We start from the raw sequence: 24,403 nt of genomic DNA, 5'->3' as shown, positions 1-24,403 counted from the left end.
TTGTTATTTACCTGTCAGAAGTTTTCAAGGATGAAAATATTATTGTTTTGTGTATTTTTTATCCGTGCATTTTGCTCTTGTACTGTATAATTCCCTCTCTGTCGCATGAGTGTGGTTTTTCCCCTCTGTTGCATGACTGTTTTATGAAAATATTTTTTAGGTCTTTGATTGGATTAGTGGTTATGATATTGGAAAGGAATTTAAAACACTTAGTTGATGGGACAATCACTTAACCATTTGCTGTTGGAAATTTCCATGGCGTCGTTGTTATTTATGTGTCTCAAGTTTTCAAGGGTGAAAATACTCATATATGTACTTTCTATCCATACGTCAAATGGCTCTAATTCTTCTTCATAGAACAAAATATATTATTAGGTCCATTGACAAGATTATTAGGCAAAATAGTGATTTCATAGAAGGATGATATCCTAGATGTATTTGCTTCATAAGAATCATATCGAGGGTTCATTTTATAAAATTTTACTTTGTTTGCTTCATGATATCCTAGATGTTATTGTGGTTCATATGATATCCTAGATGTATTTGCTTCATATGAATCCTAGATGTACCTTGCTCTGTTCTTTATGATTGATAAAAATCAATTGCATGATAAGCTAATTTTATGTATTATAATAAGAGCTTCTAAATTTACCATTAGTTTCTAATTAATTAAGAATTCTTAATTTTCTATCCTAATTGTATCCGAATTAATCCACCGGCTTTTTATCAATTATGTGGAATATTAGAGAGATGGCAAGCTTAAATGAACTCAAAGAGTTACTATTGAGGAACAAGTTGCAAAATTTTTGTATATGTTGGGACATAATATAGCTACTCTTAAGGTTAGTAAGATATTTGGTCGATCTGGAGAGAGTGTGAGTCATCATTTTCATAATGTTTTAAGAGCTATGATAGAGTTGGAAGAGATATTTTTAGTACAACCCAATTGATCACAAATTCCTCTAGAGATACTCAACAATTCAAAGTTTGATCCATATTTCAAGGTGATGATAAATTTCACAATTTTTTTTTATCTTTGTATAGGTTGTTAAAATTAGAATTTAACTAATTAATCCCTATATTGTCAGGATTCTGTTGGAGCAATAGATGGAACACACAACCGAGTAAAGGTTTCTCCTACTGACGCTCCTAATATCGTGGTAGGAAAGACTATCCTACACAAAATGTGTTGGCTGCATGCACATTTAACTTGAAATTTACTTATGTCTTACTTGGGTGGGAAGGTGCTGCATCTAATTCCAGAATTTTAAAAAATGCTTTACGAGGATGATTTCCACTTAAAATCCCTCAAGGTAATTATTAATTCTAAATAAGCTACTAATGACAATGAAATGTTATTTTTTTTTTGATAAGTTATTAATGACAATGAAACTTTTTTTTAGAAAAATATTATCTCGTTGATGGTGGATACATGTTAAGAAGTGGAATAGTTCCACCTTATAGAAGGGAACACTATCATTTGAATGAGTATTCAGGAAATCCACTAATGACTCAAAGTGAGTTGTTTAACCTAAGACACACGTCACTTCGCAATACCATTGGAAGAGCATTTAGCTTATTAAAAATAGATTTCCCATCATAGCGAGCTCAACTGAACCGAATTAGGGTGTTAAAATATAAAATCAAATCATCTTAGCTTGTTGTATTTTGCACAATTTTTTAAGGGGTACCGACCCAGAAGATTTTCCTGAAGGGGAAGAAGAAGGTGATGATGAAAACCCATCAGACGAAGATGATGTGAACGATGATGAAGATGAACAAAGAGGGGGAGTGTTTAAGAGATTCCACTGCAGCTTCTTTGTGGCAAGATTATAATGCATGATTAATGTAATAGATATCTTGCGTTGTAATCTCTATTTGTCTTGAACTTGATAATTGTTGGATTAATGTTTCCTATTTGTGTTGCGTTTGATGATTGTAAGGCTAATGTTTTCTATTTATGTTGTACTTGATGACTGCAAGACTAATGTCCTTTAATGCTTTATTTTTGTTGCATGACTAGACTTATTTGTCTTTCATGATAATAGTATAATCTATCATTTAAATTTTTTCATAGACTTGTGAATAATTTTATTGTATATTTGCTAAGATTATTGTGTAAAATAGGAATGTTCTTGTATATTTTCTAACATTATTGTGTAAATTAGGAATGTCAAAAAGAAGGTCTACAGATGGTGAGTCTTCTAGGGGAAGAAATCACATCTCTTTGGTGTGGAATTCTACTATGGACGAGAAGTTAATTGAACCTCTTTTGCATCAAGATGTGATTGAAAGCCAAGTAAATACCATGTTTTCAACAATGACTTATAATCAAATAGTGGTTGAACTCTAAGAAATATTTCCCGGTAAGCCAATTGATAGGGATAAGGTGAAAAATCGTGTAAAGTATATGAAGTTAAAATGGGCAGCTTGTTATGACTTGTTTAAGAATGCGGATAGTGACTTTGCTTGGAATCGGAACACTAACATGTGGAGTGCGGAACCTGAAGTATGGGATCGACTAATTCAGGTAATGAAAAATATATGAGCAAAGTTCTCTGAATTGTTTTGAGTCTGTTCCCTAATCCCTATATGTGCAACTAATATGTTATTGGGTATCATTAATTCGAGGGTAGTACTAGTATTTTGATTCTACTCCCTGTATGTACAATTGTCCTCATAATTTTCGCTTGATGTGTTCTCATGATTTATTTCTTGATGTTGAGTGCGCTGATGCCCTTGCTTTATTTTCTTTTACATGAATGCAATTTTACAATATTTTCTTTATTTTCTTTTACATGAATGCAATTTTACAATATTTGTGGCTAACAAGAGTTTTTAATGTTAATAGGGGTTTTTCGATATTGGTCCCTTAAACCATAGTGAATTTGATATTAGTCCCTCAAATCTTCATATTTTGATGTTAGTCCCTCAAATACACTTTAGTTGTTGACAATGGTCCTATGGTTAGTTGGTGTTACAAGCTAACGGAATATTCCGTTAACAGTTTTAAACCCAAACCCGCATTCAATAGACCCGATACCCATTAGTAACATCATCTTCTTCCCCCCAACGGTAATATTTTGGAACCCATAAAATCTTGGCCTCCACTCCATATTTCCTCCTCTCCTCTTCTAATCTAGACCCTCAAACTACCCTAGCTTAGATCCCAATTTGAAAATGGAGTTCTCAGGTTCATCCAAGGCGGGTGGCAATGGAGGTAATGCAGATAGTGTTAACATGAGAAGTTTTTGCGGGTTACAAAGCAAAATTAGGACTTGCAAGCAAGGGGAGAATAAGAGTCTACAATTCTACGGTTGCCCACAGTATCGGAATTCAACATACAAGGGTTGTTGGTACTTTGCTTGGGATGATGATAATAGGAGCTTGATGGTGAAAATATCAAAGGACATTAGCATGTTATCTAAGAAGGTTGATGAAGTTTTAATGTGGATGAAATTGTTTTGGTTGTGTTAGCGGTGTTAGTTTTTGCTAAAATTATGTAACAAGTTTAGGATTTATGTAAAATTTTGTAGAAGAATAGTATGGAAATTGGTATGTATTTGATGTAATTTGTGCAATTTAATGTTATTTGTGGATTTTGGTCATATTTGTGCTTATTGATGTTACTACAATCATTTTGTTCACATTATACATCAATCAATTTTAGAGAAGCTGTTAACATTATAGACAACCCACATAAATCAATCACATTAAGGACAATAGAGTAAAACCAAGTTTCATATTGACTTGCAAGTATTTTACATGGCCAAATATACACAAAAACCATGTCATAACTTAAACATTGACTTAACACAATGTATATAAGTGTTTCTTAGTGTACATGATCTTAACATGACAAAATATCATGTACACATTGAAACTCTTGAGCCTATGCCCAAAAAAAGCAAGGTATCAAGACAACCGCTCCATACTTGAGCATATACACAAAAGTTACTTGGCAAACAAAAAATATTAGCACTAATTGATTGATCCAACTACTGCATGTGTTGCCGATGATTCTGGCGTTGATGGTGTTGGTGGATGTGTTATTGGTGCTGGCTGTGATGTTGTTGCTTCCCATGTTGCTGAAAGGGTTGTTGTTGATGGTGTTAGCACAACATTAGTAATGTGCCGTTTACCCCTTCCTCCTCTAAAAGCAGACATCTTTCTTCCGCTTCCCCCTGTTCTAGTAAATCTAAAAGAACAAATACTTATTAACATTTAAGCTAAAATAACTAAAAACAATGTGTACATCACCTTGATCTTGCTACTTGACTTGTTTGGTTTTGTGCATGATTTTGTGCATGTTGAGTACTCCCATCACTATCATTTATAGATTGCTTGCATTTGTTCTTGTGAGATCCAAGGCCTTTGCATCTACTGCAACTATGAACGCTCTTGCTCACTTGTGATGTTCTCTCTGTATCGAGATCATCTTCGCCTCTCCCTCTTATCCTCTTCTTCTTTGGCCTTCCTCTTGGTCTCTTTGTATGTGGAGGGGTTATTGTGAAAATCTTTCATATATATTTCCCACTGGTTCTTTGATGGTAGAACCCCTATAGATGCTTTATATGCCAATTTATAGCTGCATTTACATATAAAATACATGAGCATTAACAACATGAATATGAAATTAAATGAAAATAAGTTAACATAACATACCTATCCACACTGTAATAATGATTACAAAATTGGGACGAATTTGCATTCCTTATTGTTCCAATCAAATTAGCAACATGAATGCACGACAACCCAATGATCTGCCATTTTCTACAATTGCATGTATGCTATTCAAGATCAACCACTCTCCTTTCAAACTCATTCTCCACTTCAGCTTCATCATCGTTAGTATACCTCACTTGATGTCCCCCTAATTTTTTGCTCAAATCTTGGCAATACCTGTCTACATAAGGAACCATCTTGCCATTCCATTTTTCTACTTGCTTTCTCATTTCTTTGAACTTTTCCATCATTTTAGATTTGATTTTATCAATAAGGTCAACTGTAGGAAGGAATCTAGCATCTAATAACGATGAGTTAGTGGACTCAGATAAGTTGTTGACAATATAGGGGTTCACTGCAAGAGCATTGAATTTAGATCTAGGCCACACAAAGTGTTGATTAGAAGACAGTCTTTTGTAAGCTGCATGTGAAACTTGATCTAATGCCCTCATGTGCATGTTGTATTCCTCAACTGTGTATGCTCTAGCTGCATCCCGTAAAGTTTTCTCATAGAAATCCCCTTTAAAGTCTTTTTAAAATTCTTCCAAAGATGCCTCACACAAACGCTATGCTCTGCGGTAGGTAACAAAACATAGATTACCTCTACTAGCCCCTTTTCTTGATCACTGATAATTGTTAAATTTTGAAAAGAACTGACATCATGGAATGCAACTAATAAGTTTTGAATGAACCAATGTCAAGACTACCACTCTCACCCTCAACAATAGCAAAGGCAATAAGATACAAACCAAAGTTTCCATCCAAGGCAGTGGCAGTCAACAGGGTACCAAGGTATTTTGACCTTAAGTGACAACCATCAAGTTCAAAAAATTGTCTACATCCATCTCTAAAGCCTTGTATGCATGCATTAAAGCATACAAACACCCTCTTAAATGCATTATCTTCCTCAAGTTGCACATCCACATGACTTCCAGGATTCCTCTTCAATAGCTCATTTTTTAATGTTAAGACCATATAATATGTTGCTTCCACATTTCCAAAAATCATTTCTTTAGCCTTTTCCGTTCCCCTCCAAGCTCTATTATAATTGATTGTTAACCCATGTTTGTTTAGTACTGCACTTTGAATGTCCCCTAGTTTGATATCAGAGTTCTTTTTTTTTACATCTTTTAGTATTTTATTTGCAATCCAATAGCAAGTTGCTTTCTTATTACCATAATTATTAACACCAACACATATATGGGGTTCCTAAAGCTTCGTAACCTCCATAGCCATCAAATAGTCTTTTAGTTCTCAGATACCACTCACAACCCTCCCTCTTGCATTTGCCTGCCACTCTGTCATTATTATTCTTCGCATACTGGTAATTAAAATTCCTTTTAATTGCATGTTGCTGCAATGATTGCTTCAATTGATTAGTGTTAGAAAATTTTTTCCCTATAAAAAAATTCAAGGTCCTCTTCATCATTGTTCAGAATTGACCCCTTATCACATAAGACTAAATTGGCCTCATCTTCACTTTCTATCTCCTCATCTGAGCTATGATTTGAATGGTATTCATCCTCTGAAACTACTTCATCAGCATCATCTATGATGTCCTCTACATTTGAGCTTCATTTTCATTTTCAACACTAGTTCCCCCTAAATCAATGTTAGGCACTTCAAGTTCATCATTATTTAAACCCCAATCAAATCCATCATCATTATAAATTTCCCTATCAAATTCATCCTGTGTTGTGCCCATGTTGACAAATCTGTCATCACTAACCCTTTGATCCTCTTCATCATCACTAGATAATGCATCCATATCTACATGAATTGTCTTTTTTTGACTTGTATCCAAGCTCTCTGGGTGGATTTCTTCTTCTACAAGACACTTGTAACCCCCAATTAATGCTTGACACAAAGCCTAGTGTTAAAAACATTTCCAGCCTCTTCTTGTTTAAGTGATTGTTAATAACTGCCAAAAAACCAGCATGCGTCTTGATTCTAACAAGCATTCTAGGATTTTTTCTAGGAATAGTATATGACAACTTCATAATACTACCCTTCCCAACTGGTAGAAATTCAAAAATTAATTCACCAAACTTTTTTAATGTTATATCTTTAATAACTACCCTCAGCTTTTTTTGGTTACCACATTCATACTTCTTCCTACCAATCCTAGGTACATTCCTCCAATATCCATTATATCTAAGAACAATTTCAATTACACCCTCCTCCATCAAAATGCAACAAATAAGCCTACATGCAACAAATAAAAAAGTTCACTATCATGCTTCAGAAATAAAGAATTGCCAATAATTGAACAACATAATTAAACACCCCAAAATGTTCAACATGAAGGTAATTTCACCCAAATCCCTTAGTTCTACCAAAACACCAAAAAAATCCACAAAGACTATGACTATGACTGCATCATAACTAGAAAAAACATGAAATTAATAGCAATATAACATATCAAGGCTATAGACATTTTCCCCCATAGAAACGTATCAATATAATTTCATCCGAATTTCCAATTAAAAATAGACAATTTTAAATTATGAGAAAATTGTCCACAATCCACAAAATTAGGGTTTCATGAGTAACATTCCTAATTACAAATTCCAAATCTCCTAAATCCACCACACCATAAAAACCCCATAAAGAATATGCATGCATAAACAAGAACAAAAAAAAAGTTACCTCTGCAATCACTGATTTCCTACTACATTTGCTTTTTGGGATCCTTCGTCTTTACTCCAAAGCATAGATTTTGTCTAGGTTGGCCATNGAGACTAGTTTGGTAGCAAAACTCAATGAGTGAGGATAGTTATGTAATTACACATCTAGGGTTACTGTAACCTAACCATAGTTTACCATTTTTATCTGTCACATTAACAGAAGGACCATTGTCAACAACTAAAGTTTATTTGAGGGACTAATATCAAAATATGAAGATTTGAGGGACTAATATCAAATTCAATATGATTTAAGGGACAAATATCGAAAAACACCATGTTAATATACATGGAAATATATAAGATGGGAGTTTCAGTCAAGCTGAAACACTGAAAAGAGAGTTTCAGTGTTTTAGAACACTGAAAAGAGAGTTTTAGCCATGTCTGAAACTCTATTTTTAGTGTTCCAGCCCGACTAAAACTAAAAAAACAGTGTTTCAGCCTATTGAAACACTGAAAAGAGAGTTTCAGGCTGAAACTCTATTTTTAGTGTTTCAGCTTCACTGAAACTCAAAAAGATAGTGTTATAGTCAGGCTAAAACACTAAAAATAGAGTTTTAGCCTTGGCTGAAACTCTATTATAATGTTTCATCCTGACTGAAACTCAAAAAAATAGTGTTTTAGTTAGGCTGAAACACTAAAAAGAGAGTTTCAACACTGTTTTTCGTGCTTCAACTTGACTAAAACTCAAAAAATAGTGTTTCAATCAGGTTCAAAACTCCAGGCAGTGCCTTGACAAATTGTGATTCTGTTAACATCATGCACGCTTACCAATCATTTTATTTGGAATTCATTTTTAGGCTCATCCAGAAGCTGCTGAATGGAGGACCAAGGCTATTCAAAATTACGATAAATTACTTTTGCTTTTTGCAGCTAATAGAGCAATAGGAGAGCACACTGAAACTACATCTGAGCTAAGAGAGAGAAGGCGACTTGTACCGAAACTAATGAGGTTGAGGTTGATCTTACAATTGATGGCTTTGATGAAATGGTTTCTAGGGATGAAATTATCTTGGAGAGTTTTGATGGTAACCAAGAAGCATTTGACAAAGATGACGTATGTGGGGCTCCAACGGAGACTATGTTAACGACAAATTCACTGAGGAAGAGCAGGAAGTCAAAGGAGGATGCTGGTGCTGAAAAAGTTTATAATGGCATAGAAAAAGTGGCTAAAACGATGCTTGGAAGTGCTGGGATATTCGACAAGGCTCGAGCAAAAACCATAATAAAAGCGGATGATCTTTGGAGTCTCTTGGTTGAGATTGGGGTCGAAGACGAACACATTGATGATGTATATATATTCCTACTTAATTCTCTAGAGAATCTAAAAGGAGTACTTGGATGTCCAAAGGGTAGGCATAAGCAAATACTCATGACGATGATGCATAGGGAATCTATGCCACTCCCACCTCATTATTAGATTGCTACCTACTCATCTTTAATTTTTTGGTTTTTAACTTTTGATAGATGCTTTTGGGTATTTGGTGGCAATTGTAACTTCTTGTTACTTTTTGGTTATTATATGGCAATTGCAAACTTTTTACCGAATTATGAATGCTTATGGCAAACTTGGAACATTGGTGGTTGACTTTTGTTAAATAGATGTGGAAAAATTGGTGGAGACTTGGTGTTTATGTTTTGATAAGATACATTGTGTGTTTTTCATTAATTTATGTTTTGTGTATTGTTTTGATAAGATCATGTGCTATTAGTATAAGAACACAGCAGTGTCCCTTTTGTGTTTATAAATTTCATGAACTTATGTTATATGCAAAGTTTAAAATGAACACTGACCAATGAGGATTAAATTTGACACAATTTTATTTTTCTGAACACTATATTTCCCTCTGCCAGTTTTTGGCATATAGTTTTAGTTCTTAATAGTAATGCATTAATAATAATAATGATGATGAAGACGACAACGATGACTGATAACCAATTTCTAAGTATGATACTTTTATTTTATTTTTTATCATTTATTATTTGGTAAATTGTTTTAATGTCATGCAAAGGTCATTTGTGTAAATTTACATATATTTTCTTTCCTTTCCTTCCCTCCATTAGTAATCCCAAACAAGTTAAATTAACTTCATCTTCATTCACCTTATTAAACTCCCAAATAACATATTACAATTCTCCTTCCTTACTTTACCTTCCCTTTTCCTTTTCTGTCTTTCCTTCCCTTTCCTCACTGAACTCCAGAGAGAGAGAGAGAGAGAAAAGTGAGATTACGGATAGCTCAGTTGTCCGATTGCAGTGATTCAAAAGTCGTTGTCTTCACAACGACGACGCCGTCAAGGGTACAGTGCTGGTTTCTCCGTGGGTATTAGAGATTTTTAGTAAAATGGGTTTTAGGGTTTTAGTTCCCTAGAGGTAACACTGTATCTTTCTCTTGTGATTTAATACTCAAGTTCAGGTGTAACTTGGAGGGATTGTACTGTTAATTCATTGTGAAATATTTCTCTCTGGATTGCCCAGTGAACGTAGTCATGATTTGCCGAACCACGTTAAATCTTGGTGTTTACTTGCTTGTGGTATTTTCATTGGTGCCGTTATTTATTTAGTGTTTAATTCCGTAAATTAATCTCCATAAATTCCCTAACAAGTGGTATCAGAGCCTAGATTCGAGGTGTACATTGGGATGGAAAAGATGGAGAGTTTTGACACAATGATGAAATTGGATGGTTCCATTTGGCAAGTATGGAAGTCCAAGATGAAACATATTCTGTATTGTAAAGATTTACATGACTCTATTGAAGGAGATGAAGCCAAGTCAGAAAAGATGACTGATAAAGAATGGGAGAAACAACACAAGAAGGCGATTGGTTATATTCGGATGTGGATTGACGTTAGTGTGTTTCATCATGTATCGGGTGAGACTAATGCGAAGTCTCTTTGGAAGAAGCTTGAGGATCTCTACGAACAGAAGACCACGTGAAACGATGTGTTTATTATGAGGTTGTTGGTGAACTTAAAATTCCAAGAAGGAAGCAACATAGCAGGGTACTTGAATGAGTTCAAGAGTTTGATTAATTAGTTAGCTACAATGAAGATGACTATCGATGATAAGCTACAGGCTTTATTGCTATTGGGTTCTTTGCCAGACAGTTGGGAGACACTAGTTAGGACAGTCGGGAGACACTAGTTGTGACAGTCAACAATGTAGCTCCAAATAGTGTGTTATTGATGAGTATGGTTACTAGTAGTTTATTCAATGAGGAGACTCGGAGGAAGTCTACTAGCACAGATAACTCACAGGCACTTATCACGGAGAACAGGGGTAGGAGCAGATACAAGGAACAGTCCAGAGGTCATGACACATCTAATGGTAGATCAAAATCTAAAGGGAGAACGTTGTTTTTATTATGGGAAGCCAGGTCATATCAAAAAGAATTATTGGGCATTGAAGAAAGAGCAAGCTGGGAATAAAGATGAAAAGAAAAATGAGAAGAAGAAAGCTAACAGTGACACTACAGCTACTTTGTCTGAGACTAATGTTATTCTCATTTGTAGGGAATAAAATTGTATACATGTTACAAGTCAGAATTCCGAATGGATAGTGGATACGTGAGCTATATGTCATGTTCCCTCCAATCGAGACATTTTCACGTCATATAAAGCAAGTGACTTTGTCAATGTGAAGATGGGCAATACCAGCTACTCAAACGTAAAACCTTGTAAAATACAGTGAATGAATTTTTTTTATTGTGAAATATATATTTATATCATGGATGAATGTGATAACAAGTGTTTGGGGATCAAACAAGTGTATTTATATGAGAAAGATCGAGTGATAAGACCAGCACATAAACAACATGCACCAACAGAAAATTTCTTGCGTGGTTGATTGTGACGGTCGACCGTCGGGCGCGCAGCAGAAGCAGAAAACTTCTATCTCTTACACGGTCGACCGTGACGGTCGATTGTATGCAGTTTTGCAAGTTTTTCCCAGTTCGAGTCTTATTGGGTTTTGGGTCGGGTTTGTGGGCTCATATATATAATATTATATTCGTGAGATTTTCTTCTTCACCACAGAAAACCCTAGAAGCCTCCTCCTTCTCTCTTGCAAACCCTAACCCCTTCTCCTTGGTGATTTCGACGGATTTCGAAGAGTTTGAGCGGGATCCAGTGGTTTTCGGCGTAGGAGGATATTTTTCCAGCGTTTTTTTCAGAGTTGTTCATCATCCCTTAGGCGAGTTTCATCTCGCCTAACCCTATACCCATGTTTTTAAATGTTTTAATAATGTTTTTCATGTGATTTGTGAGCCTAACATACTAGATTATATATAAAAATAGATCTATATGTTATATTTTTGCAAAGAGAACATGTTTTTAGTTAATAAAGCTCACCCACGAAATTCTTAGTATAGATATAGATCTGAGTTTATTTCTAACAAGAGTTTTGTAAGAAAGATTTTTTGTTTTTGAAGATTTCAACACGAAATTTACATGTTTAAAATTTGATTCGTTTTATCTATAGTGATTAGACTGAAATTCACATGTTAAGGTTATGCTAAATCACTTATGAAGGATTGATAATGTATATAAACATCGCACGAAAGTTTTTGGATCAAACTACGTAGAATAGAAACCTGAACTAGGGTTTCTGCTTTTACGTGGTCGACCGTGGCAGTCGACCGTGTGTCGTACGTAGAAGAAGAAAGCTTCTGCTCCAGTCACGGTCGATCGCGGGCGGTCGACCGCTAGGGGATTTTTTCTGCTTTTGTCTTGTTGTGCTTAAGTTTGTGTGGCTGACAAAATATCTGGGTTATATGGGTTTGTTATACACTGAGATTGGTATACATGAGTTGACTTTAGATACAAGTCTTAGATTTATTCACCGGAGCATGAGGGTGAATGGTATATATGTGATTTCTGACACTATTTATATATTACAGTCCTCGTGTTGGACTATAAACTATCAAGTCCTCGTGTTGGACTATAAACTATTAAAGTCCTCGTGTTAGACTATAAGCTATCAAAGTCCTCGTGTTGGACTATAATCATTAAAGTCGTCGTGTTGGACTATAATCCACTACAGTCCTCGTGTTGGACTTTAAGCTATTACAGATCATACTTTAGACATTTATTTATTGCAGACCATGAGTTGGGTATGTAATTAACATATGACAGATCATTGATATTTCGGTTAGAGATAGAGTTATTACTCCATGTTATAGCTTTTGAATTTGGTATTTAGCTATTTACAATTTGAGCTAAGGGAGGCGTACCTATGCTCGTGTTGTAAATTTCTAAACATCAAACCTCTATTTTATTTTTACAGTCGATGTTTGACTATCTATATGTAATATCAGATATTTTCTTATCCTTCTCGCCCTTTCCCCTGGGGTTGGTTGAGATGTTACTCGCTATAGCGCTTTGACGCTCGTTGTTTTTCCACTTTCAGGTAATGAGCCAGGTGCACGGAGAGCCGTAGCTTGATGGAGTTGTTCTAGTTACCATTTTTAATTTATGCTAGTAGTTTATGTCAGAACTCCATAATAGATGTATTTATGAAACATTTGAGTTTTTATTCTAGTTTTGTATAAGCAATGTGTCTTAATATCATTTCATTTGATTCTTATGTCGAGACATTTGTATTCAGTTCAAATATTACCTTTTTAGAGACTTATCCATTTTTATTAGTGGTAGTGATTATTCTTCTGAGTATCTATTGTTTAGTTTCCTTTCTGTATACTCTCTTTTGCCTATTTTCTACCTACACCTGTTGTTGATTCTACTAGATAGGTAGTGACTATGATGGTGAGCATATCGTAGCATGGTGTTTGGTGCTTGACAGGTTTGACATTCTTAGTTTTACCTTGGACTGCAACCTTATTGAAGCTTGGGGCATCACAGTTGGTATCAGAGCTCTAGTTCCAGTATCCTTAGGATCATCCTGTGTTGAGTCGTGGAGTTTGAGTAGAGTTTCCTAAGATTCGTGTATAGAGTGCGCTAGAAATTCTAGAATGAGTTAGGACGTTATATACGCGTGTTCAAAATTTACAAATATTTTTTTTGTGATATTAAAAGTATTTGAAAGAATAATATATGATATGAAATTCTTATATGTTTTGTTAGAGGACTTATAAACCTTCTTCTATATGCTCAGATGGCTGGACGTGGTAGACCTCGTATCCGGAGAGTTGATCAGGCAGAGCCGCAGCAGTCTCCACCTGAGCCGCAACAGGCTCCTAATTACTTGATTGATTTGATGGCTCCCATAGCCGCTAGGATGGCAGCACTTGAGGAGCTCGTGACGAATCATGTCACACCACCACCACCAGTAGTTCCACCACTGGTTGCACCAGCTACTCACATTGCAGAGGATTTTCTAGAGGGCACACGGATGCCCACCCCACAGGTAGTTGCTGATAAAGCCATAGAACAGGAGGCTTGGCTCCGCTTAGTAGAGAGATACCAGAAGATGAGGGCACTAGAGTTTCAGGGTTCATCGGATTCTCTTGCAGCATATAAATGGAAGGAGGATGTGAGTAACATTCTTGAGATACTGAATGTGACTTCGATTCAGAAGCAGAGGCTGGCATCTTACAGTCTCAAAGGGGATGCATGGAGATGGTATCGGCTCCAAATTACTCCAAATCAGAGGATGACCCTCACCTGGGAGGATTTCGCCTACTTCTTTGATGAGCAGTATATCTCTTCCGCGGTACGGGCCGGAAAAGAGCTTGAGTTGTCTAGATTGTCTTAGGAAGACATGTCAGTAGCTGATTTCGAGAGCAAGTTTATGAGCTTGCTTCACTTCACGGGCATATGGCAGACGGGAGAATGCCAGGCACAAATGTTTTTAATAGGACTTCGCCCTAACCTTCATCGATACCTCGTTTCTAGGAGGTTCTATTCAGTATGAGAGGTAGCGGATGCTGCCACATCACAGGAGAATGAGTCAGCTATGTTCCAGAAGGACAAGGAAACGAATACTAAGGATAAGGGCAAGAATAAGAGGCTTTTTTGGGGGACCCCAGCAGCAGCAGCAGTAAGGCCCTCATAGGAGAGGACCCCGGCAGGATCAAAGAGCACCTCAGTAGTGTAAATTCTAGGGTACTTGTTTTAAGTGTCACAAGCTTGGCCACAAAGCATCAGAGTGTCGCAGTGTACTAGCAGGAGCCCAGCAATGGAGAGGACAAAATCAGCAGCAGAACAGATTCCAGGGCCATGGTCAGGGACAACTGACAAGACTTGAGGCACTGCCGGTAGTTTCGCAGATTGAGGGACATGTTCGTGCAGTTCAGGAGGTTTCTCAGGGGCAGATAGTCCCATATGCCCCACCTCCAGCAGCAGAGCAGCTTCCAGCCATAGGCAGAGTGTATGCAGTAGTTCCTCGTGATCATAGTGCGAGTGGGGCCATAGTGGAGGGGACGTTCTCCGTGAACTCCTTTCCAGCCCGTATCCCCCAGCCATAGGCAGAGTGTATGCAGTAGTTCCTCGTGATCATAGTGCGAGTGGGGCCATAGTGGAGGGTACGTTCTCCGTGAACTCCTTTCCAGCCCGTATTCTTTTAGATTCAGGAGCTTTGCATTCTTTCATATCTTATACTTTTATGATTAGACTTCAGCTTGTAGATCAACCTCTAGACGTTCCTTTGTCAGTTTTCACCCCTCTATGTGAGATGTCGCTCTTGGAGAGCATTTATAGGAGGTGTGTTATTAGTTTAGACGAGTCTGAGTTCGTTGTTGATCTGATAGTGTTGAGCATGTCAGAATTCGATGTCATTCTTGGTATGGATTGACTATCTTCCTGCCATGTCAATATCGACTGTTTTGTGAAAACAGTTAGTTTGCGAGCGTCCGATGGGTCCGAGTTAGTTGTAGCAACCTCTTAGGGGAACCAGTTTGCAGAGTCATTACTGGCGTACATCGAGGAGGTGATGCTTCGGGATCAGAGTATGGATATATGCGATACTAAAGTTATCTCAGATTATCAGGATGTTTTTCAGGACATACCTGGGTTGCGTCCTGTAAGAGAGGTTGAGTTCTATATTGAATTACAGCCGGGCACAGCCCCGATATCCCGAGCACCCTATCGTATGGCACCTGCTTAGATGAGGGAGCTACAGACCCAGTTGGATGAGTTGTTAGCTCAGGGCTTTATTCGTCGGAGTCGTTTTCCGTGGGGAGCGCCGATCCTCTTCGTGAAGAAGAAGGATGGTAGTATGCGATTATGTATCGACTATCGTGAGTTGAACAAAGTCACTATCCGGAATAGATATCCTTTGCCTCGGATTGATGACTTGTTCAATCAGCTACAGGGAGCGTAGTATTTTTTGAAGATTGATCTTTGTTCTGGTTATCATCAGTTATGGGTTCGGGAGATAGATATTTCCAAGACTGCCTTTCTGACTCGATATGGATCCTTCCAGTTTTTGGTCATGCCATTTGGGTTGACCAATGCACCCACGGTATTCATGGATCTGATAAACCGGATCTTCCGTCTATACTTGGACTAGTTCATGATTATATTCATCGATGATATTCTTATCTATTCGAGATCGGAGTCGGAGCACAAGCAGCATCTACGTTTGGCTTTGCAGACTTTGAGGGAGCATCAGCTATATGCTAAGTTTAGCAAGTGTGAGTTTTGGATTTCTAAGGTCAGATTTCTTGGTCATGTTATCAGCAGAGAAGGCAGTGGACCTAGCTAAAGTTTCAGCAGTTCTTGATTGGGAACCACCAAAGACGGTTACCGAGATTCATTGCTTTTTGAGGTTAGCCGGCTATTATAAAAAGTTTATTCAAGACTTCTCGAAGATTGTAGTACCACTTACACGTCTTATGAAGAAGGGTGTATAGTTCACTTGGAGCATGGAGTACCAGAAAGCCCTTGATACATTGAAGACTAAGTTGACTACGGCGCCAGTTCTTACTATTCCGAGTAGTGATAGGAAATTTGTTGTATACACGGATGCTTTATTAGCAGGTTTGGGAGGTGCCTTGATGCAGACTCAGAGGGTAGTAGCATATATTTCACAGTAGTTGAGAGTGCATGAGCAGAACTACCCCACTCATGATTTGGAGTTAGCAGCGGTGGTATTCGTGTTGAAGGGGTAGAGACACTACTTATATGGAGTTCAGTTTGAGCTTTTCACAGACCACTAGAGTCTGAAGTACCTTTTCTCCCAGAAGGAACTTAATTAGAGGTAGCGGCGATGGATTAAGTTTATCAAGGACAACGAGTTCACGATTCAGTATCACCCGGTGAAGGCGAACGTCGTAGCAGATGCTTTGAGTAGGAAGCATCGATACCAGGTCGCAGTTTTGAGGTGCTCGTTGTATAGAGATATTCTCACTCTTAGCCAGTTCGATTTTAGGCCAGAGATTAGCGGGACCAGCGCATACTTAGGAGCTATATCAGTGCAGCCACCTTGGAGGGACAGAGTAGTCAGAGCTCAGTTAGAGGACTCTTGGATTCAAATCCGAAAGGAGGAGATTTTCAAAGAGCCCAAGGACGATTGGACCACTGGGGAAGATGGAGGCCTTCGGATGAAGGGCCGATTGGTTATGCCAGCTAGTGTGGAGCTGAAGAGGGAGTTGTTTGATGAAGCACATTGTACTCGATATATAATACATCCAGGAACCACTAAGATGTACAAGGACTTGAGAAGACACTTTTTGTGGAGTGGTATGCGTAGAGAGATTTCAGAATATGTGGCTAAGTGTTTTACCTGCTAGCAAGTGAAGGCAGAACATCAGAGACCAGCAGGGACACTTCAGCCTCTACCTATTCCAGAATAGAAGTGGGCAGACATTTCTATGGACTTTATTGTAGGGCTGTCGAAGTCGAAGAGGGGGAACGACTCAATTTGGGTGATCGTGGATCGGTTGACGAAGTCGACACATTTTATTCCAGTGAGGACTACTTACACCGCCGAGACATATACGAGGATATTCATCCGGGAGATAGTTTGACTTCACGTGGTTCCAAACACTATTGTATCAGATCGAGGCTCAATTTTTACCTCGCACTTTTGGAGGAGTTTCCAGGATTCATTTGGCAGCAGATTATTACACAGCAGTATTTTTCACTCTCAGATAGACGGTCAGACAGAGAGAGTGAACCAGGTGTTGGAGGACATGCTGTGAGCTTGTATCATTGACATTTAAGGTAGATAGGAGGATCATATTTTATTGATAGAGTTTGCTTATAACAATAGTTATCAAGCAACCATTGGTATGGCTCCGTATGAGGCTTTGTATGGGAGGCCCTGTAGATCCCCTATATGTTGGGCAGAGCCAGATGATAGCTTGTTGCTTGGACCAGAGCTTGGGAGGCAGACTACCAAAAAGGTAGCATTGATTAGGGAGCGTATTTTAACTGCTCAGAGTCGGCATAAGAGTTATGCGAATCGCAGACGACGACCTTTGGAGGTTCAGGTGGGAGATTTTGTCATGCTGAAGTTATCGCCGATGAAGGAGGTGCAGCGATTTGGTAGGCGGGGGAAACTTGCTCCGAGATATATTGGCTCTTTTCAGATTGTGGAGCATATTGGGGTTGGTTCATATAAACTAGACCTTCCAGCATCGATGTCTAGTGTGCACGACGTGTTTCATATTTCTATGCTCAAGAAGCACTTACATGACTAGGAAAGACAGCGAGTATTGGATTATCTGGAGATTGAGCTTCAGGACGATTTGACTATGATAGAGATCCCAGTTTGTATACTTTCTAGAGAAAACAAAAAACATAGAAACAAGATGATTCCTTTGATGAAAGTTCAAAGGAACCAGAGAGGATCTGAGGAGATTTCTTGGGAGCACGAGGAGGATATGCGTCGTGACTACCCACATCTGTTTGAGCAGGTAAATTATTTGGATTATGTTTTCTTATATTTTATGATAATTTTGGATAATCATGTTTATCTTTAATACTAAAATGGGGGTATTGTCACTTAATCCTTAATAAATTAGGATACATGGCATATATATGAGGGGTTCCTTGTTTGGATTTTTTCCCCTGACGTACTAATTCCATTTTGTTAGGGATTAAGGCATGAATATTCACATTTTAGACTGTTAACTTTAGATATTACTATGTTCATATCTGAAAATTAATGCTATGAGAGGTGTATGTGGGAATGACTACTCCCGATGTGCTTTTCTCGTATTATTAATTTTTAAGATATGATTTCGGAATTTTGAGGATGAAATCCTTTTAAGGGGGGAAATGTAAAACCCCGTAAAATACAGTGAATGAATTTTTTTTATTGTGAAATATATGTTTATATCATAAATGAATGTGATAACAAGTGTTTAGGGATCAAACGAGTGTATTTATATGAGAAAGATCGAGTGATAAGACCATGAATGTGATAACAAGTGTTTAGGGATCAAACGAGTGTATTTATATGAGAAAGATCGAGTGATAAGACCAGCACACAAACAACATGCACTAGGGATCAAACGAGTGTATTTATATGAGAAAGATCGAGTGATAAGACCAGCACACAAACAACATGCACAAACAGGAAATTTCCTATGCGGTCGACCGTGGCGGTCGACCGTCGGGCGCGCAGCAGTAGCAGAAAACTTCGATCTCTTGCGCGGTCGACCGTGGCGGTCGACCGTACACAGTTTTGCCAGTTTTTCCCAGTTCGAGTCTTATTAGGTTTTTGGTCGGGTTTGTGGGCTCATATATATAATATTATAATCGTGAGAGTTTCTTCTTCATCACAGAAAACCCTAGCAGCCTCCTCCTTCCCTCTAGCAAACCCTAACCCCTTCTCTTTGTTGATTTCGGCAGATTTCGAAGAGTTTGAGCGGGATCCAGTGGTTTTCGGCGTAGGAGGATATTTTTCTAGCATTTTTTTTGGAGTTGTTCATCATCCCTCAGGCAAGTTTCATCTCGCCCAACCCTATACGCATATTTTTAAATGTTTTAATAATATTTTTCATGTGATTTGTGAGCCTAACATACTAGATTATGTATAAAAATAGATCTATATGTTGTATTTTTGCAAAGAGAACGTGTTTTTAGTTAATAAAGCTCACCCACGAAATTCTTAATACAGATCTAGATCTGAGTTTATATCTAACAAGAGTTTTGTAAGAAGATTTTTGTTTTTGAAGATTTCGACACGAAATTTACATATTTAAGATTTGATTCGTTTTATCTATAGTGATTAGACTGAAATTCACGTCTCCTGGTTATGCTAAATCACTTATGAAAGATTGATAATGTATATAAACATTCTACGAAAGTTTTTGGATCAAACCACGCAGAACAGAAACTTGAATTAGGGTTTCTGCTTGTACACAGTCAACCGTGGCGGTCGATCTAGTGTCGTGCACAGAAGCAGTAAGCTTCTGCTCCTGTCGCGGTCGACCGCTGGGGGATTTTTTTCTGCTTTTGTCCTGTTGTGCTTAGGTTTGTGTGGCTGACAAAATATCTGGGTTATATGGGTTTGTTATACACTGAGATTAGTATACATGAGTTGACTTCAGACATGAGGGGTTTGTTATACACTGAGATTAGTATACATGAGTTGACTTCAGACATGAGTCTTAGATTTATTCACCGGAGCATGAGGGTGAATGGTATATATGTGATTTCTGACACTATTTGCATATTACAGTCCTCGTGTTGGATTATAAACCATCAAGTCCTCATGTTGGACTATAAGCTATCAAAGTCCTCGTGTTGGACTATAATCATCAAAGTCCTTGTGTTGGACTATAATCATCAAAGTCCTCGTGTTGGACTATAATCCACTATAGTCCTCGTGTTGGACTTTAAGCTATTGCAGATCATACTTTGGACATTTATTTATTGTAGACCACGAGTTGGGTATGTAATAGACATATGACAGGTCATTGATATTTCTGTTGGAGATAGAGTTATTACTCCATGTTGTAGCTTTTGAATTTGGTATTTAGCTATTTACAATTTGAGCTAAAGGAGGTGTACCTATGCTCGTGTTATAAATTTCTAAACATCAAACCTCTATTTTATTTTTACAGTCGATGTTTGGCTATCTATATGTATTATTAGATATTTTCTTATCTTTCTGGCCCTTTCCCCTGGGGTTGGTTGAGATGTTACTCGCTATAGTGCTTTGACGCTCGTTGTTTCCTCACTTTCAGGTAACGAACCAGGTGCACGGAGAGCCGTAGCTTGATGGAGTTGTTCTAGTTAGCATTTTTAATTTTTGCTAGTAGTTTATGTCAGAACTCCACAATAGATGTATTTATGAAACATTTGAGTTTTTATTCTAGTTTTGTATAGGCAATGTGTTTTAATATTATTGCATTTGATTCTTATGTTGAGATATTTTTATTCAGTTCAGATATTACCTTTTTAGAGATTTATCCATTTTTATCAGTGGTAGAGATTATTCTTCTGAGTATCTGTTGTTTAGTTTCCTTTATGTATACTCTCTTTTGCCTGTTTTGTACCTACACTTGTTGTTGATTCTACTAGATATGTAGTGACTGTGATGGTAAAGCATGTCATAGCATGGTATTTGGTGCTTGACAGGTTTGATATTCTTAGTTTTACCTTGGACTGCAACCTTATTGAAACTAGGAGCGTAACAGTTGGTATCAGAGCTCTAGTTTCAGTATCCTTAGGATCATCCTGTGTTGAGTCGTGGAGTTAGAGTAGAGTTTCTTAAGATTCGTGTATAGAGTCCGCAACTGTCTTGGAAACATAGGTTCTTCGACACAACTTATTTTCAACTCCAGACTTCAGTAACGCCTCCCATGAGCTATAAATACCCTCCTAGGACCATTACTGACAAGGACGGAGCATTATCGAGCAGAATAGAGTAGAAATTTGAGGGTTCTAAGCAAGAGAGGGAGAGAGTATTAATCACGTGCAAGCCTTTTCTGAGTTCCTGCAATTCCTTGAGATCTAAGCTTTGACTTAATCTTGAGAAGAGTGTTCTATCTTACTTTGCTAAGATATTCACTTCTGTCTTTTGTTTTTAAAATGAAGCATTGACTTTAAGCCTTCTTCATGGTTCAACTTGGATCTGTGATTCGATCATCCACGGGCTAACACACCCCCAGCACAGGCAAAGATCACACGCAAGCAGCGAACGATAAACATTCATGCATGTGTTTCTAGGAAATTATTTGTTTATAACGAGAAGTCTTATAAAAAGATTTGTTTCTCAGAATTCATTGTATTCGATAAACAAGTTGTAATGAGTTCAATAAATAAACTAATTTCCGACGCAAACATGCTAGCGACCACAGTAGGAGTTCTTCATCCCACCAAGGCTAGCTTCATTCTCAAAAATAGAATCCAAGCCTTGATTGACGCCAGCATCGTAACGGTGAAACAAGCCAAATAAGAACGGTGAAAACTCCAAAAAGTATAAGAGTATAAACTGCTTCTCCCTTTTCCTCCGACGGATATACGAGATTAAACTGCTTTCCTTATTTCCAACAATGGGAAATTCCTGGAGAATATTACTCTTAGTATTATTAAGGATAACCCGACAATGTGGACGAATATAATTGGATTCAGGTTTGCCAAAGAGCTGGGGATGGAATACCTCAATGCATTCTAATGGGAAGTTCCTAGAGAATACTACACGTAGTATTCTTAAGGATAACCCAAAACCGATTGATTATTCAAAGTTAAAACCAATCATCGGAATAATTCATTCTTAATCATAATTAAGAACCTTCCACTGTGGCTATTTAATCATTTCCAAGATGATTAAAACCCTCCTACTGTGACTTCCGGAGCACTCTTTCATCGAGATGAGATTTAATGACTTCATCGGGTCAATCTTCCCTCACGAAACTACCACGGAGTAATTGTGGAGTGCTTAATGATTCATGATCCTTCACCACAAAATCCCCTACTGATCAAATTAATTAACGGTGGGTCTACCAAAATTCTTCACGGTTGAATCCATTCAAACTCCCACTGTGTCTAAGCCTTTAACACTCTTACTATTGAAGTCCTGACACGACATCTAAAATTTCAATCTGCTGATCCATGGTGACTATCAAACCCCTTCGTGTTAGCCACTTGACACCGAAAACCCCTACCGAGTGATTTGTACAAGTCAACATTCTTACTGTTATTTGTACCTTACACCCACTTCTTATTTGGTCAAACCTTTAAACAGTTAGGACCAAAGCCAAAATCCCCTCTTGATTCCTTTCATGAACGAGAGTACCACTTTCAAATTGAATGACTAGACTTTTAAACAATTAGGGTCGTTCCTCCATCCCATCTTGGTCAAACCTTTAAACAGTTAGGACCAAAGTCAAAATCCCCTCTCGATTCCTTCCATGAATGAGAGGTCCACTTCCACATCGGACAGCTAGAACTTTAAACAGTTAGCGTCATTCCTCCATTCCTACTTGGTCAAACCTTTAAACAGTTAGGACCACAACTAAAATCCCCTCTTGATTCCTTCCATGAACGACATGTCCATTCAAATTGAACGATCAAACCTTTAAACAGTTAGGATCGTCTCAAACTCCCTTCGGTCAAACCTTTAAACAGCTAGGGCCAAAGCTAAAATCCCCTCTCAATTCCTTTCATGAACGAAAGGTCCATTTAAATTGAATGATCAAACCTTTAAACAATTAGGATCGTCTCAAACTCCTTTCGGGCAAACCTTTAAACAGCTAGGGCCAAATCCAAAATCCCCTCTCGATTCCTTCCATGAACGAGAGGTCTTCAAATTTAACGATCAAACCTTTAAATAGTTAGGATCATCTCAAACTCCCTTCGGTCAAACCTTTAAATAGTTAGGGCCAAAGCCAAAATTCCCTCTCAATTCCTTCCAAGAACGAGAGGTCTTCAAATTGAATGATCAAATCTTTAAATAGTTAGGATCGTCTCAAACTCTCTTCAGTCAAACATTTAAACAGTCAGGGCCAAGGTTGGAATTCTATCTCGATAAACAAGAAATCCACTTTCGGATTGGATAACCAAACTTTTAAATAGTTAGGGTTATCTAAATCTTCTCAATTCTCGGAGTTAAGATCCCACTCTTAGTTTCACCCTTCAGATTCTTGAAGTGGAGATCCCACTTTGAGTTTCTTTTGCACCTAGAGATAGAATATAAAATTCTTCCTCTCCAGAATCATGTTCATCTCTACCAACAAAAGAGAGACTAGGAGATAGAATATAAAATTCTTCCTCTCCCGCATTGGGTTCATCTCTACCAACAAAAAAGAGACCAGGAGATAGAATATAAAATTCTTCTACTTCGGCATCGGGTTCGTCTTTGCCCCAAGAGAAGATACAATTTTTCAACAACGAAATCCATACTCTCTACACATGAAGAAAATTATCTCGATCCCTTATTAGAGATAAGTTTGCGTCTAACACAAGCTGTCGGGTGGTACGTTCCCGTAAAAACGACAAAACCTACATATTCAATATCGTAGTCGGTGGCTATTATTAAGTTAATAATCTCTGAATCCATGCCTTTTATGCATAGAGGACGTAATCTCAATCCCTTATTAGAGATAAGCCTACATCTAATACATGTAGCCTACATATTCAACGTTGTAGTGTACAGTCTAAAAGAGTTTAATTCTTTTATCACAACGTTATATGTAAAACGGACTTAGATAATTCACATACTAGCCTGACTCAAACGGTAGTTGGTAAAGGCATATCAAATCCATTGATGGCTGAGGGTTTGCTAAAAAATTCTATAAGTATTATGCTTATTTATTCCGAGTAGGATAAGCAATTATAATATAGTTTAAGCTCTGCCAAACTCAAGGAAGCGGGCGAAGGATGACACAAATTTAGCCCGAAGGCCACCTTTCTTCAAACGGGACAATTGAACCCATCTGAGACACACGAGGTAGGGTATATTGTCTCGCACACACAAGACAACATCCAAAAAGCTTATCCAGTGGTTGCGGCCGTATCAGCTCCAATGGCTGGTCCTACAATCAAAACTCCCATGTGGTTAAGTAAAGACCGACAAATGTATAATGGTCTACGCCAGGAGAAACTCTGTACAGGCAGATGAACCAACATCAATGGTTGGT

This window comes from Asparagus officinalis, chromosome 6 (assembly GCF_001876935.1).
Source record: "Asparagus officinalis chromosome 6, Aspof.V1, whole genome shotgun sequence".
NCBI classification, from domain to species: Eukaryota; Viridiplantae; Streptophyta; class Magnoliopsida; order Asparagales; family Asparagaceae; genus Asparagus; species Asparagus officinalis.
The sequence above is the reverse complement of the archived record's forward strand: the minus strand, read 5'-3'. Positions refer to the sequence as shown.